Below are 17,336 nucleotides of genomic sequence, written 5' to 3' on the forward strand. Positions count from 1 at the left end.
TTGTAATTAGTGCTTTTTGTATTGTTTAAAAATTTCCCCCTCTTGAGACCATTTAGCTATTCTGCTATATTATTATCTAAAAGTATTATTTTATTTTTCACATTCAGAATTATAATTTATCTGGCATTGAGTTTTATCTACAAACCATATGTCCATGCAATTTTTTCCCATATGGGTACCCATCATTTCTCAAGAGATCATCTCTGAGCTCCTTCTCCAAGGCCAGCTTTGCCACAACTCAGCATCTTTCCACACACCAGGGTGTGATGGAGCTGCTGTCTACGGTCCATTTTTCTGTCCTTATGCCAATACCATATCATCTGAATTATGAGACTTTTACCAAGTTTTGATAACTTGGAAGAACAAGTAATTCTACTGTTTTGCTTTTGAGGTTCTCTTGGCTCTTCTTGACCCCTCACCTAAAATAGGATGTATTGATGGGAGTTAAGGATTTTGTCCTCCACAGCAAAGGTGATGCTGATGTGGACTTCTAGGAATTGGTTATAAGAAGATTGGGAATGGAAAGGAACTACATATTCATTATGGTTTGTGATTTAACTTAGGGATAGTAGCTCCTCAAAAAAATATGTTGAATGTATGAGTTACATTAGGCTTTGGCTGCTGGGTAAGTAGAAATGCCAAGCCTGATGGGAAGAAGAATGTCTTTTCCCTTATAATTGCACAATGATATCTGCTATGGAATGAATTGTATTTCCGTAAAACATCTGTGTTAAAATACTAGCCTCCAAGACAGGTATGGTGGTACATACCTGTAATTCTATCTGAGGCAGGAGGATCATTGTGAATTTGAGTCCAGGCTGGGCTACTTGGTGCAACCTTGTCTCAAAACAAACAACAACAACAAACAAAAACAAAAACAAAACACCCAAAAACCAGAGAGCAAAAGACTATACCAGCCTCTAATCTAGTGATATTCTGAGAAAGGGTCCTTTGGGACATAATTAGACTTAGATGAGATTGTGAAGGTGGGGCCCCTATCATGGAAATAATGGCTTTACTAGAAAACAGAGAGCTTTCTCTTAACCATGTGAAGACAGAGAGAAAGCAGCCATCTGCAAGCCAAGAAGAAGACCCTCACCAGGAAATGAATTGGGCAACAGATTATTCGTGGACTTCCCAGCCTCCTGAATGGTGAGAAATGGATGTCTGTTACTATAGCAAGTCTAACAGACTAATTTCCATTTGGCTCTGAATTTAGAAAATGTATTTAAGATCAAAGTTCATGTTTTAAAAAGTCCTTTAGATTGCTCCTGACCCAGCACCAAGAGGGTGAGTTTCAGGAAAGCCACTGGCTAGGACTTGAGATCCCCCTTCACCGGCTGGCCAGAGCTATGGATCTGCAGAACAGTGCCTTTTCCTGAGGGTGCTATTACTCCTGACCTAGGGCAAAGAGGGGGAGTTTCGGGAAAGTGGCTGGCTTGGACTTCAGATCTCCCTCCACAGCCTGGGGCCTAATCTAAGCCAGAGCTACGCCTTTTCCTGAGGGCTCCATTGCTCCTGACCCAGCACCAAGAGGGTGAGTTTTGGCAAAGCGGCTGGCTTGGACTTGAGATTCTCCTCCACAGGCCATCCTGGATCTATGGATCTGTGAAACCGTGCCTTTTCCTGAGGGTGCCATTGCTCCTAACCTAGGGCAAAGAGGGTGAGTTTCGGGAAAGCGGCTGGCTTGGATTTAAGATCTCCCTCCACAGCCTGGGGCCCAATCTATGGGTCCACGGAGCTCGCCTTTTTCTGAGGGCACCATTGCTCCTGATCCAGAGCCAGGAGGGTAAGTGCCCGCCTCCCCCCACCCCCACCCTCAGATCCCCTTATTGTGCCAGTCCTTGGATGCACTCCACAGAGGCATGGCTGGCTATAAAGGGTGGTGACCGATCCTATTGTGTTCCTGATTGTATCGATTGGGATAAAGGATAGGGAATGATTTGATGAGTTGTTTCCTCTATTATGAAAATGAGAATGTCTATGAGTCATTAGAGAATCAAAAGCTGGGATGCAAAAATATCAGGAAGCCTTAATGACCCAGAGATTGAATCAAGGAAAACCCAACAGCAAAAATAAAGATGAGAAAACACTTAAGCAAGCCACAAATACAGACTTTCAGTTCACCAATGGCAAACAATAGGGCAAATGAGGATGAAAAGCCTGATAGTGAACCACCAGGACACTCAGAATTCACAGTACAGGAAGTAAAAAAACTGATCAATCAAGCTCTAGAAAAATTCAAAACAGAAATAATTTCCCACATAACTATAGAGATGGTGAGCAAAATGAAAGACATGATTCAAGACTCCAGAAAAGAAACTGACAAAAAAATAGATGAGCTCAGGAGAACATAATAGAAGCTATAAAGGCCCAGCATAAGAAAGAAATGGAAACAATGAACGCCCAACATAGGAAAGAAATGGAATCCATTAAACAGATTCAAACAGATATCCAGGAGATTAAAAACTCTACTGAAAGTATATGCAACAGAATAAAAGACTGCAAAGATAGAATCTCAGATATAGAAGATAGGATCGCAGACAGTGACTGTGAAAAGAGAGGTCTCTTAAAAACAGTAAGGGATCATGAGAAACTGATCCAACAACTCCTAGATGATGCAAAGAAGAATAACATAAGACTGATAGGAATCCATGAAGTAGCAGCAGAAAATGCAAATGACTTTAAAAAGCTGTTCACAGAATTAATGACAGAAAACTTCCCAGGGGGAAGAATTTGACATACAGATAAGTGAGGCATATAGGACTCCAACTAGCCACCATAAAAAAAAAAATCTACTCCTAGACATATAATAATCAAGATCCCAGAAACCCAACAGAAGAACAAAATACTACAAGCAGTAAGAGAAAAGAAACAAATCACATGCAAAGAAAAGCCCATCAGAATCACAGCAGACTTTTCAACACAAACCCTCAGGTCAAGGAGAGCCTGGAGTGAGGTATTTCAAGTCCTAAAAGAAAACAAACTACAACCTAGACTGATGTATCCCGCAAAACCCTCTTTCAAAATGGATGGAGAAATAAGATACTTCCATGACAAAGAACACTTGAGAAACTTCATGAATACTAAACCAGCACTCAAGGAATTTTAAACAATATCCTAGAAAAAGACAATGAAGATCACAACACCATGAGGCCCAACAGAGCAAATCAAGTAGCCAAGGCAAGAAACTAAAAGGAGAGGGCAAAAAATTAAAAAGAGTCAGCAAAAGGAAAATAACATGACAATAATAAGTCAATGCATATCAGTTATAACCATCAATGTCAATGGACTCAATTCACTAATCAAGAGAAACAGATTGGCAGAATGGATTAAGAAGCAAAATCCAACAATATGTTGTATACAAGCAACACACCTAGTGCAAAAATAAGCCCATAGACTGAAAGTGACAGGGTGGAAAACATTTCTCCATGTGACAGGAGCCCAGAAAAAAGCAGGGGTAGCAATCTTATTCTCAGGCAAAGTAAATTTCAAACCAAAACTGATTAAGAGAGACAGAGAAGGCCATTACATCCTTGTAAAGGGAACAATTCAAGAGGAAGAAATGACAATCATAAACATATATGCACCAAATATAAACGCCCCCAACTAAATAAACAAATATTAAATAACATGAAAAACCAAATAAACACTAAAACAGTTGTAGTGGGGGATCTAACTACTCCACTATCACAAATAGATCATCTAGGCAAAAAACCAACAATGAAATACTAGAACTGAACCAAGCTTTTGAATGCATGGACTTATTAGACATCTATAGAGTGTTTCACCCCACAAAATCAGAACATACATTCTTTTCAGCTGCACATGCTATCATTCTCCAAGATAGATCACATATTAGCTCACAGAACAGGTATGAATAAATGCAAAAGAACTGAAGTTATTCCCTGTATATTATCAGATCACAGTGCAATAAAGCTGGAGATCAATAGCATAACTTCACAAACACATGGAAATTGAACAACACTTTCCTGAACAATCAATGGATCACAGAGGAAATTAAAAAAAGAAATCAGTTTTTACAAATAAATGAAAATGCCAATACAACATACAGGAATCTATGGGACACAATGAAAGCAGTTCTACATGGAAAATTCATAGCACTGAATGCCCACATTAGGAAAATAGAGCGAGCTCAAATAAACAATCTAATGATGAATCTTAGGCTCCTAGAAAAACAAGAGCAAGAAAAACCCAAAGCTCAAACAAGAGAGGAAATTATAAAGATTAGAGCAGAAATCAATGCAATGGAAACTAAGAAAATGATACAAAACATAAATGAATTGAGTTGGTTTTTTGAAAGAATAAACAAAATAGATAAACCCTTAGCAAACCTTATCAAAAAAAGAAAAGAAAAGGCTCAGATCCATGCAATCAGGAATGAAAAAGGAGAAGTCACAACAGATCCCACAGAAATCCAGAGGATCATTAATATCTACTTTGAGAATCTGTACTCTGATAAAATGGAAAACACAGAAGAAATGGACAGATTTCTAGATACTTATTACCAAAGTTGAACGAAGAAGACAAAAACATTTTAAACACCCCAATTACAATCAGTGAAATTGAAAATGTAATTAAAAACTTACCAACAAAGAAAAGCCCAAGTCCTGATGGATTTACTGCTGAATTTTACAAGACATTTAGAGAAGAACTACTGCCATTACTCTTCAGACTTTTCAATGAAATTGAAAAGGAAGCAATACTTTCAAACATTCCTGGAAGCAAGTATCGCTTTGATTCCCAAACCAGGGAAAGATGCAACTAAAAAAGAGAACTACAGGCCAATCTCCTTAATGAATATAGATGCAAAAATCCTTAATAAGATACTAGCAAACAGAATACAGAGGATCATCAAGAAGATCATCCATCCTGACCAAGTCAGATTTATTCCAGGGATGCAAGGATGGTTCAACATATGTAAATCAATAAATGTAATACATTATATTAACAAAATCAAGGACAAAAACCACACGATCCTCTGGATAGATGCAGAAAAAGCATTTGACAAAAACCAACACCCATTCATGATAAAACCCTGCAAAAAATTGGAATAGATGGTCTATATCTCAACTTAATAAACACTATCTATGAAAAACCAACAGCCAACATCATATTAAATGGCCCAAAACTAAAAACTTTCATGTTAAAATCAGGAACAAGACAAGGATGCCCACTATCACCACTCCTCTTCAATATAGTTCTGGAAATATTAGCCATAGCAATTAGACAAGAAAAAGAAATTAAAACAATAAAGATAGGAAAGGAACAAGTTAAACTGTCATTATTTGCTGATGATATGATACTCTACATTGAAGACCCAAAAACCTCCAGCCCACACTTCTTGACTTAATTGACACTTTTAGCAGAGTAGCAGGATACAAGGTCAACACCCGAAAATCAATAGCCTTTTTGTACACAAATAACAGACTCACTGAGGGAGAAATTAGGGAAACAATTCCTTTCACATTAGCACCCAAAAAAATGAAGTATCTGGGAATCAATCTAACAAAAGAAGCAAAAGACCTTTATGCTGAAAACTACAGCACTCTCAAAAAAGAGATCAAAGAGGACATAAGAAAATGGAAAGATATCCCCTGCTCCTGGGTAGGAAGAATCAACATAGTGAAAATGGCCATACCAACAAAACTGCTATTCAGATTCAATACAATGCCAACTGAAATTCCAACACTGTACTTCACAGAACTAGAAAGAAGAATCCAAAAATTCATTTGGAACCAGAAGAGACCTAGAATACCAAAAGCCATCCTAGGCAACAGACACATGGCAGCGGGTATAACAATTCCCAATCTGAAACTATACTATAAAGCCACTGTGGTAAAAATAGCAAGATACTGGCAAAGAAACAGACCTGAGGATCAGTGGAACAGATTGGAAGACAAAAAAACAACTTCAGATATACTCAGCTACCTTATCTTTGACAAGGGAGCTGACCATCCCCACTGGAGGAAAGATAGTCTCTTTAATAAATGGTGCCCATTTATTAAAAACTGGATCTCAACCTGCCAAAGATTAAAACTAGACCCTTATCTTTCACCATGCACTAAGTTAAAATCCAAGTGGATGAAAGATCTAAATATTAAAACAGAAACACCGAACTTGCTGGAAGATAAATTAGGCAGAACTCTTGAAGACATTGGCATAGGAAAAGACTTTATGAACAAATCCTCAGTAGCACGGGAATTAGCAGAAAGAATCAACAACAGGGATTGCATTTTATTAAAAAGCTTCTGCACTGCAAAAGAAACCATCAACAGAACTAAAAGACAACCTACAATTTGGGAAAAAATTTTTACCAGCTGCTCCTCAGACAAAGGACTATTATCTAGAATATATAAAGAACTCAAAACAATCAGCCCCCCAAATATAAAGACCCAATTCAGAAATGGGTATCTGAAATGAACAGACATTTCTCAGACAAAGAAGTAAAAGAACAAGTAAATATATGAAAAAATGTTCCACATCACTGGTCATTCAAGAGATGCAGATGAAAGCAACACTGAGATTCCACCTCACCCCACAAAGAATGGCTGCTATCAAGAAATCACACAATAACAAATGTTGGTGGGGTTGTGGGGAGAAAGGAACCCTTCTCCATTATTGGTGAGAGTGCAGACTGGTGCAACCACTGTGGAAATCAATGTGGAGATACCTTAAAGAGCTGGGACTAGAGGTTCCATTGCTGGAACTAGAGGTTCCATTTGACCAAGCCATCCCTCTGCTGGGTATCTTTCCAAAAGAATTAAAAGAAACATAACACAGTGATATATGTGCACCAATGTTTATAGCAGCACAGTTTGTAATAGCTAAAACTTGGAAACAGCCTATTTGCCCATCTGTTGGAAACTGGATAAAGATGTGTTTTTTCTATAAAATGGAATACTACTCAGCCATAAAGAATGAGAAATTAGAGTCATTCACAGGAAAATGGATACTCTTTTTTTTTTTTTTTTTTTTGGTACCGGGGATCGAACTCGGGTCCTTGTGCTTGCGAGGCAGGCCACTGAACTGCTAAGCTAAATCCCCGGCCCAGAAAATGGATACTGTTAAGTGAAATAAATAAATCACACATGTGTAAAAACTGAATATTTTCTCTGGTGTAAAAAACTATAATAGTACATAAGATCCTAATGAGATAATTGACAATGTGAAATAGGAAGAAAAGGGCTAAAGGTGTAGGGAAAGTGGGAAGGGTAGGGGAAAGGGAACAAGGGAAAAGAAAAAAATATGAGAAAATGGAAATAAAGTGTTTGTAAATGGGGAGGGGGTTGAAGGGAGAGCAGGGACAAGGGGAAAAAATGAGAACCAAGACCTGTCATGTGAAGGTACAGGATCCCAGTCATGAATGTGACTGTATTATATACCTAAGTTGTACCTATAAACTCAATAAAAAGAAAAAAATAAGAAGTCTTTTATTAAGTATAAGCCTTAACAACAAAAGCAATTGTATATATAGCTTGTTTACACAAACATTTCAAAATAATTCTTAGATTTTGGGTGTTCATAGTTTGCAAGCATCTTCTGCAATCCTCATGAGCCTGAATTGAAACTGTCTACCATTACATTAATAAGAAAATAGCTCAAAGAATTTGTTCAGTGAGCTGGAGCCAGAGTTTCAGAATGGGTGAAACTGCTTTAGGCTTCATAGCTGTAAGCACAAGCCCTCAGGTACAGAGACGCTGGTGACTGGCGGATTATTATGGCATACAGTTCTTTAGTGAAACTAAACTTAAGAACTATCGAGTGGCTCTAATAAATTATGTGGCCTATGACCTAGCATAAACCAAAAAGGGTAATTTTTTATGGAAAATGGAAAGTATAATAAACAAAAAAATCCACTTCAATCTCCATGAATGACCAAACTGTGCAACCAAATCAGGCGCTGTCTTAGCTGAATCCTAAAACTGGAACACGCCATGTGGGAGAAGCAATCCATAGGGTAGACTTTGTATTGTATTAGGGAGACACTCAACTAAACCGCTAGAGGTTAATGGAGCAGTTAACCTGAGAAAAGGTGCAAAATCAATTTCACAGCCAGGCTCTTTGTACATTTCTCCACTCATTCCTACAACAAATATTTGTTTAGCAAACTTCATATGCAAAGCACTCATGCTAAGTCCTGAAGTGATTTTAAAGATGTACATGAGAGTACTGTGAAATGTCCAGATTGGTTTCTTTTTCTTTTTTTTTTTTTTTGGTACCGGGGATTGAACTCGGGGCCTTGCGCTTCCAAGGCAGGCCACTGAACCGCTGAGCTAAATCCCTGGCCCCCTCAGATTGGTTTCTTATGTGGCAATATGTCTACATTTGAATTGTTGCATCTCCCACAAAATACAGTCCTTTGAGAAACTCTGTACTTCTGTACCAGTGTTATATTTTGTTTATTTGTTATTTAGGATTAAACCCAGGGTGTTGGCATCGAGCTACATCTCTGGCCCTTTTATATCTTTTATTTTGAGATAAGATCTCAGTAAGTCACTAAATTGCCCAGGCTGGGCTTGACTCCTCCTGCCTCCTCCTTCCAGAGTGCTGGGATTATAGGCATGTGGCAGAATACTCCGTTTACCTGTATTTTTAAAGAACAGGAACCTAGTACTTATGGTATGTAAGATAGTTTTCAAAAGAATGGGAAATGATTTTCAGTTTTAGTCTAGGACACTCTGTCTTTAACGTTATCTGATAGTCAGTGTCCACTTCCTTTAAAAAAACAAAACAAAACAAAACAAGGAACAAGTCTAAACCCTTTAGGGCCATAATCAAAACAAAATTTAACAACTTCCTTTTGTTTTTGTTAGATTAAACACAAATTAGAGTTGGAAGAGTGAGTCAAATGAAAGAAAATATTAAATAAACAACGTGAGTAGTAACTGTATATGGCAAAAAGAATGAAAGAAATGAATGAAGTTTAGGAAAGCCCACACTTCAAGCACCCACATCTTGATGCTATAAGATGACTTACATTCAAATATTCTGCTGTGTATGTGCACCACAATCCATTGTCGGTTGATGGGCATCTAGGCTGTTTCCAGAGCTTGTTATGAATTGTGCTGATATAAATATTCATATGCATGTATCACTATAGAATAATATCTTCAACTCTTGAGACTACATTCAGAAGAGGTGTTGCAGGGTCAAATGGAATTTCAACTTTTAGGTTTTTGAGAAACTTCCATAGTGATTTTCATAGAGGTTGTATCGGTTTACATTCTCACCAACAACTGTTGTTCTTTGTGTGCTTGATAATAGCCATTCTGACCAGAGTAGGATGGAATCTCAGAGTTGTTTTGATTTGCATTTCCCTGATAGCTAGAGATGATGAACATCTTTTTTTTTTCATGTATTCATTAGTCACTTGTACTTCTTTTGAGAAGTAACTATTTAGTTCATTTGACCACTTTTTGCTTGCTGGATTTTTTTTTTTTTTGGATAACTGTTTTTGAGTTGTTTGTATATTTCAGACACCATACAAACAGAATCAACTGTAAGAATTATGTGATCATCTTGATAGATGCAGAAGAAAATCTTTAACATCTGTCACCTCTTCATGATAAAAATCTTGTTAAAAATAGGTATAGAAGGTCCTTATTTCAAAAGGATAAAAGCCATGCATGACAAACCCAAGGCCAACATCATGCTAAATGTGGAAAAATGAAAAGATTTCCTCTAAAATCATGTATGAGACTATAGTACTTGAAACTTTATCCAAAGCAAGTAGGTAAGAGAAAGAAATGCAATGACTATTAATAGTAAAAGACGAAACTGAATTGTCTTCATTTGCAGATGATGGATCCTTTACACAGAAAACCCTAAAAATTCCACCAGAAGATATTTAGAACTGGTAAACAAATTCAGCAAAGTGGCAGGTACAAAATCAATACACAAAAGTCAATAGCATCCCTGTACAATCAATAATGAACCCAACAAGAAATTAGGAAAATGATTCCATTCATGATACTTTCAAGAAAAATTAAATTCCTAGGATTGAATCAATCTAACCAAAGAAATAAAAGACCTTTATAGTGAAAAGCTATAGAACTCTGAAGAAAGAGATTGAAGAGTACATTAGACAGTGGAAAGACATCCCTGGTTCTTAGGTAGAATTCATATTTTTTAAATGGTCACATTATTGAGGTGATATATAGATTGAACACAATCCCTATTATAATACCAACAACATTATTCACAGATCTAGGGGAAAAATTCTTAAGGTTTATATGGAGCTAGAAGGTACCCAGAACAGCCAAAACAACACTGAGCAAAAAGAGCACAGCAGGAAGCACCACAATTCATAACTTCACGTTATACCTCAAAGCTATAGAAAAAAACCCAATATGGTGCTGGTGGAAGAATAGATATGTTGACCAATGGAATAGAAGACACAGAGAGAACACTTCATCCATCTGATTTTTGACAAAGGGTCCCAAACATAAGCTGGAGAAAACATAGTCCTTATAACAAACGGTGCTGGGAAAATTGGTTATCCATGTGTAGCAGAATGAAATTGGACTCATATTTTTCACCCTGTACTAAAATAAAATCAAAATGGATCAGAGACTTAGACATAAAAACAGAAACCTCGAAACTGCTGGAAGATAACACTTTTGGAAGGTGAAACACTTGAAGATACAGGCACGGGTAAGGACTTCCTGAATGAAACTCTAATAGCACAAGAAATAATACCAAGAATTGAAAAACGAGACTACATCAAATTAAAAAGCTTCTTCACAGCAAAAGCAATCAACAGAATGAAGAGATAACCTACAGGGTGGGGAAAGGACTTTGATAGCTACTCTGCTGATAGGGTGAAGGGAACAAATACTTAGAACATAAAAATAACTGGAGAAAAAGAAGAGAACTGAAAAAAACCTTATTTCCCCTAGATCTGTGGATAATGTTGTTGGTCTTATCATAGGGATTGTGTTCAATCTGTATAGCTTCAATAATGTGACCATTTAACATGATTCTAACATGGTAATTCCCAAGACCTAACTTGGAGTTAAGATTCAGTGAGTGGAGGCAGGGGACTGTTCCACCCTCACTTTGAGAAGGTCTTGGAGAAAACCTGTGAACCCAGAGGACCAGCACGGGAGGGCAGAAGGAGGATCCCAAGCGTGGGGCTGCACTCCTCAGTGGTCATGAACTCACAAAACAACTGGGTCGCTTCTGCTTTCCTCCACCCTGGACTGCCTTCGATTGTTTGTCTCTCACACTGCCCAAGGGCCTCACCTGTTTATTTGCTACATCTGGGCAGCTGGACTGTGGAAGACACTCCGAAGAGAATGCTCGCAGGAAGAAGCCTAGAGAGGAGGCTTTTATTTCTTCATTCTCTAGTCAGGATAAGCCCAGCACATACTTAAGTCTTCACGGGTCCTTGGAGGACACTGAAATAAAGCCGCTAAAATTGTGCTGGACTTAGGCATTCATAGGCAACATTAGTACAACGTGTCCAGTCTTCTTGAGATTTCCATCCTTCTCTGGTGGGAGATTATAAGGACTAGCAGCTATAAATTGCTTTGAAAGCAAACTATAGTTGTGCAAGTAGATGACATTATCTGCTCTCCACTGACAGCAAGAATCTGTGAGCCCCCAATACACACAGTACACATTCAGCACTTTGCCTTAACCTACCAGATGGATAATATTCTTTTAGGGGATTACAACACGGGCTATTTCAAAGGATGCAAAGATTGCTGACTCAGGCTGGGACAGTGGGCAAACTGTAGCACATCTGCAGCTATTGAGCACATATTTCTAAGGGTTTCCGGCAGAACATAAGTAAACAATTGCCTGCTCGAGTGATACGGGAGTTTCATAAGAGCCATAAACACCCAAGCTGATGGCTAACATGGCTGGCCCAAACCAGTGGGTCACAGAGACAATAACATTTAGCCAAAACATACCAAATGGCAACATGTCTGTTAGATTTCTCTCCAATATGACACTCCAAGCAGAAGGACCACATGTGACAGACAGAGATGCAACAATGTCATTTTTATTGGTGAAGCCAATAAAAATGCTACAGATGAAGATGTGGCCTCCACATCATTATGGCCAGAACTAAGTAAGCTCAGTATCCAATAGCTTCCTGAGCAGTGTCCTGCATACGAATTATGAGAGGACTTCTTTCTGTCCTTAGTGATGGCCACTCTCACTTTGTCAGCACTGTCATTCTGTCATACTCAGCAGTACGATGTGTAATTATGCTGTAAGTCAAATCTGTATTTTCTGGACAAAGAGTTCTGACAAGGGTACTGGTGGGAAATGGTCATGGTTCTCCATGAGTATAAAGCAATGAACTGAAGCAACAGGTCTCAGGTCCACCAGTTGCTCAAGTTCTAGGCAAAGAAGATGGGGGTGATAGTAATGTGTGACGATAAAATGTCCATCATTAATATAACAATGGGAAAAAAGTCTGGGTGAACCCAGGTGCTGATCATAAAAATCAAAACAAGGGCCGGGGATTTAGTACAGTGGTGCCACCATCTGCCTTGCAAGTGCAAGGGCCCAAGTTGGATCCTCAGTTTAAAAACAAACAAACAAATAAACAAACAAACCAAAAAAATATCATAAAAATCAAAACAAGGGCCGGGGATTTAGTACAGTGGTGCCACCATCTGCCTTGCAAGTTCAAGGGCCAAGTTGGATCCTCAGTTTAAAAACAAACAAACAAACAAACAAACAAACAAAAAAACCCCAAGTATCTCAATGCCATAAATTATTTATATTGAAATTCCATGAAGTCAGTCAGATCAATGGGGCACTGGTTGGAGATGAAGAAAACAATATATTTTCATAAGAAAGCCAGGGTTTAGACATTTGTTGATTTAGAATTTGACCTGTGGCATTAAAATTCTCACTGTCTCCAAAAATTGTAAGTGGGGCAAGGATTTGCAGAAGAGACTTCTTGCATGGGAAGTTGTATTCTGATGGTGAAATCTTGTATAGACAGCTAGCAAAGGCAAAGGTGAAGGAACAATTTACCTGAGGCCAGTGATTTAGCCCAGTGGCTCTGTTGCCTGCCTTGCAAGCACAAGGTCCCAAGTTCGATCCCCTGAAGTTGACTCACCAAATCAACAAAACGTTTTGTGCTCTACAAATGGAGAGCACAAACTGTGCTTGAGCAGTAAAGGTTGCTCCTGAAGTAAGCAGAACCACATGTAATGTAACATTGTGACTGAAAAAAGAGAAATCTGTAGCAGGATGAGGATACAGCATCTAAAAATTAATGAGACATTACATTTTGAACCAAAATTACATCCAACTTTTCAGCATGTAACTAGGCAAGATCAGAGCCAAAGTACAAAGAGTTGACATAAAACTTTGGGATTCAGAACTCAGACACCACAATGGGAGATGAAACTAGGAAAAAGACTAACCATAGAGCTAAGGTGGTGCAGAATGAAACTGGCTAGGTTGAGAGCTACTTTATTTTTCCAATCTTTTCTCCTTTTGAATTTTTCTATTATGGGATGCCCAAGTAATATACGTATGTAATTGTGCATTCCACTTCATTCACTAATACATCAGGCAAGATTAAACCCATACATGTGGAGGTCACCTATAGGAAATTCTGTCTCTGCATGGTCGTTTACCTGCAAGTTATGAGAGTCCAAACAACACTCTCTAGAATAGGATTTGCGTTCATGTAAGGCAATGTGCACCATGGCATCCCGAGAGTACTTTTCTTTCTTCAGAGAGAACTTATGTCATAATACATTGCTACTGTAATTAAATACTGCCACATTTTTTTCTTCTGTTTAATGCAAGAAAAATAGTTATTTCTATTGCTCTTGGTAAATACAGAAGTTGAGAGTGATGAATTAGCTCTGGGAGTTTCTAAGCACTGCTTTACCTGTTTCCACATGAAGACCCTCAGAGTGCTGTGCAGACTGTGTCCTGCACCAGAACTCCAGCGGAGACAGTAAGTGGCTCTGAAATCCAGCCTGTGTTTGATCTCTGACTGTGCACCCTGCCATGTCCTGTACAGGAAGCCTGCCTGAGAGACTTGTCTTTTTTTTGTAATTTCACTGCTGGCCACCTGCTTGTACAGCAGAAAATGGCAGAGGGATAAGTCAGCCCACCCACGTACAACCCTGAATTATTTATTATTGGTGCTTACTCACCATTAAACCCAAAAGTGGCTGCTACCATGCTTCCCAATCAATTGGGATTTTGTTAACATGCAGATTCTGGGTCCCCAGAGTCTACGTTTCTAACAAACTCATGGGACCGGTCTTCTTTTTGAGTCTCTCAAGCTCTCTGCCCCCTGGCTGTCATGAGGGGAGTAGCTCTGCTTCATAATATCCCTTTTGCTGGGATGTTTCTGTCTTATCTCAAGCCTAAAGTTATCGAGCCAGCAGGTTACAGATTGAAATCTCGGAAATTATAAGCCAAAGCAAACCTTTCCTCCTTTAAGCATTTGTGTCAAATATTTTGTCCTAATAATGCAAAGCTGAGATTGACACACATACTTTGTCCAAGAACACACATACTTTTGTCCAAGACATAGCAAGTTAACCTGTGGGGAATTAAAGTTAGGATTCCAAATTCTGTACATAAGCCTATACATCTTGTTTCTAAATTTCAAGGAAATGAATTCCTCTGTCAACAAAGGGAAGGCTTTCCGGTTGACACCCTCACTGGATACCGCCGTACTGCACGTAGAAGTGATGTTGAAGGCACAGGGGTTTTGTACTAGGCATTCCTTCATTTGTTTTAAATGAAATTCTAGCTGGGAATTTAGCTCGGTGGTTCTGCCGCCTGCCTTGCAAGCATAAGGACCTGAGTTCAATCCCTGGTACAAAAAAAAAAAAAAAATTCTATTACGATTCTGTTGAAACCAAGTTGAGTTTTCACAAATGTGACATCATCTCTGCTTCCACATGACAGTTGAGTTTGGTGACTGGTTAGTTTTTAAACATTTCTGACCATGGACTATAGCCTCAGTGTCCAAGTTTTCTGAGCTTTCAAACATCGTATCTCAGAAGACAGCAGGTGTCCTTTTCTCCTGAGTAACTGGGACCAGAGGAAAGAGGTCCAGTACAGCCACGGTGCAGGAGGACAGCCATCTCCACCACAGGAGAAGTACAGGAAGCCCTGGTCTGAAAGCACCCAAGAGTCAGGGACAGTGCCCTGTGAAGAGAACAGGCTGGCTCTCAGGAGGAATTCCTGCAAATTCCAGATGGAGGCGAGGGACAGTGGTCAGAGAGAGGCCACACAATTACAATTGTACCCCATCTAGTGGGCTCATGACTCATGATTCATGAGAAGCTGAGGAGAGCCCAAGGGAAATGAAGTGATTTTCAAAATGCCCCCAAACCACTTGGTAGCCAGGATACCAAGACACAGCTTTTATTGATGTCGGGAGACCAGGTCATGATGCTGTGGGAAGAGGTGAAAGGAGCTGGGGCTCCTGTTTCCCGATGATAATTTCCCCAAGACTTTTGATGGAAGTTAGTCATCTCCCACCACTTTGGTGTGATAAACAGCCTTGAAAAGCATGCTACGATGAGCCAGCAGGTCAGGCCTGCCCAGTGGTGGATGTAGCCCACATGAAACCATCTTTAGTTAACTAAGGATTGACATTATGCCATTAGACTGCATTGATTTGGCTCATAAAAACCAGTTAGGTTCTAGCTTTCTAGTTTTAGTTTTCTGAGGAATCCACACTGATTTCCATAGTGGTTGTACTAGTTTACACTCCCACCAACAATGCAGTAGTAACCCTTTTCCCCTATATCCTTGCCAGCATTTATTATTGAAAGATTTTTTAATGACAGCCATTCTTTCTTGGGTAAAATGGTATCTCAGCGTAGTTTTCTAGTTTTTCTTAGTTTGCTGAAAGTTTTGTGACTATTATCTGTTTGTTGCTTTTTTGTAAGAATCTTCTGGGTTTATATCTTGTACTCTGAATAACTAGTTTAAGGATAATGATACACAGTATAATAACTACTGTTATTCTCTTGAGTACAAAATATTATTTTTTTGTAAAAAAGAACCAGTGCCTTCCTTCCCAACTCTGCAGTTGTTTGTATTGTACAGATAGATATATTTAAGGACATAGTCTACTTTTTATACTATACAATTCTTTTATAAGGACCCCAAAGTCAGCCAATACCTAGTTTTTTGAACACACATATACCATATGTATTCCCATATATATTGGAAATAAAGCAGTGAATGAAGAAATCACATGAATGAAGCTCAAACTGCTGGAGAAAATTTTTCCTTGGGTCTCTGTGTCAGGCAAAGCCGTCAACTTCCTAAGCAATTTCCCTTCTTCACTCCAGTTACTAGGAAGCTCAGAGCCAAGTTCTTTGACCTCTACCAATTGCCCAGCATCTCATAGAACATGATATGGACCGCACCTCTGGTATTTTGCTTTTGATCAATTTTCTCGTTTTTAACTTCATGGGCCTCTCTTTTATCGTATGCATTAATTATTCTTTTTTAATCAGAGGGTGATAATACTTAAGCCCAGCAGGTCCTCGGGACAAATAGAGATACTGGTGATGAGATGTGGGTTTCAACAGCAAAGGGCTGCTAGCTGGTGTGAGGAAGTCCTAGCAACTGGGGGCCCCAGGGCACGATCCAGCCATTGCTGGTGTGAAACAAGGCCAGGAAAGGTGGAGTGGAGAGGCCATCACTGACCATGGGAGGGTGGGATTGGGTTTTTTGGGATGGCTGGCTGGCTGGCTAGTGGAATTTAAAGGTGGGAACTCATAGAAAGCAGTGATGGAAGAGCAGATGGAAATCAGAAACAGAGACAAAAGCATGAGTGAGGGCCGGGGATTTAGCTCAGTGGTTCTGCTGCCCGCCTCGCAAACCCAAGGACTCGAGTTCGATCCCCAGTAACCCCACCACCCCAAAAAAGCATGAATGAAACTGAGTCTACAATTGGGCAGTAAGTAAACCACCCTGTTCATTAGGGAGTTTTGACTGTGTGCAACAGAAACAGGCTCTGCGGAACTTGATGGGGAGAAGAGAGGGATTTATGATAGATCTGGGTAGCTTACAGAATCTACAGAAAAACAGGTTTAAAAGAGAAAGGGTCCTTTTTGACAGGAGAATGGGCCCATTCTTTAGGGCTCTGTTGTTAGGATGAGAAGGTGGCAACTGTTTCTCATTTTTGGGCATCTGCTGAAGATTCAGGTTTCTTGGTGCATGACAGAAGTGTAATACATATAGGATGAATGGATGAGCGAATGACTGAATGAAACTTCCATGGAGAGAATATCTAATGGGCTGAACTGAGGTCACTGGCCTGTCCACGGGAGGGGTGACTTGGCGGAAGG

At 39.3% G+C, this 17,336-nt stretch overlaps 1 long non-coding RNA gene across 6 annotated transcripts in view; it reads right to left on the reverse strand.

Annotated features, from left to right (window-relative positions):
- The window catches only part of LOC104851026, a 40,663-nt gene that overhangs the window by 13,392 nt on the left and 9,935 nt on the right, over positions 1 to 17,336 (reverse strand). Inside the window, exon 3 of one of the 6 annotated variants that reach the window (XR_004515521.1) lies at positions 13,895 to 14,080. The exons of 4 other annotated variants lie outside the window; for them this stretch is intronic. This is a non-coding gene — a long non-coding RNA (uncharacterized LOC104851026). Of the gene's footprint in view, positions 1 to 13,894; positions 14,081 to 14,801; positions 14,837 to 17,336 lie in introns of those variants that run through there. One more of the 6 variants, XR_777125.2, reaches the window with a different exon arrangement.

Source organism: Fukomys damarensis, unplaced genomic scaffold (genome assembly GCF_012274545.1).
Source record: "Fukomys damarensis isolate Sample0158 unplaced genomic scaffold, DMR_v1.0_HiC HiC_scaffold_37, whole genome shotgun sequence".
Lineage (NCBI taxonomy): Eukaryota > Metazoa > Chordata > Mammalia > Rodentia > Bathyergidae > Fukomys > Fukomys damarensis.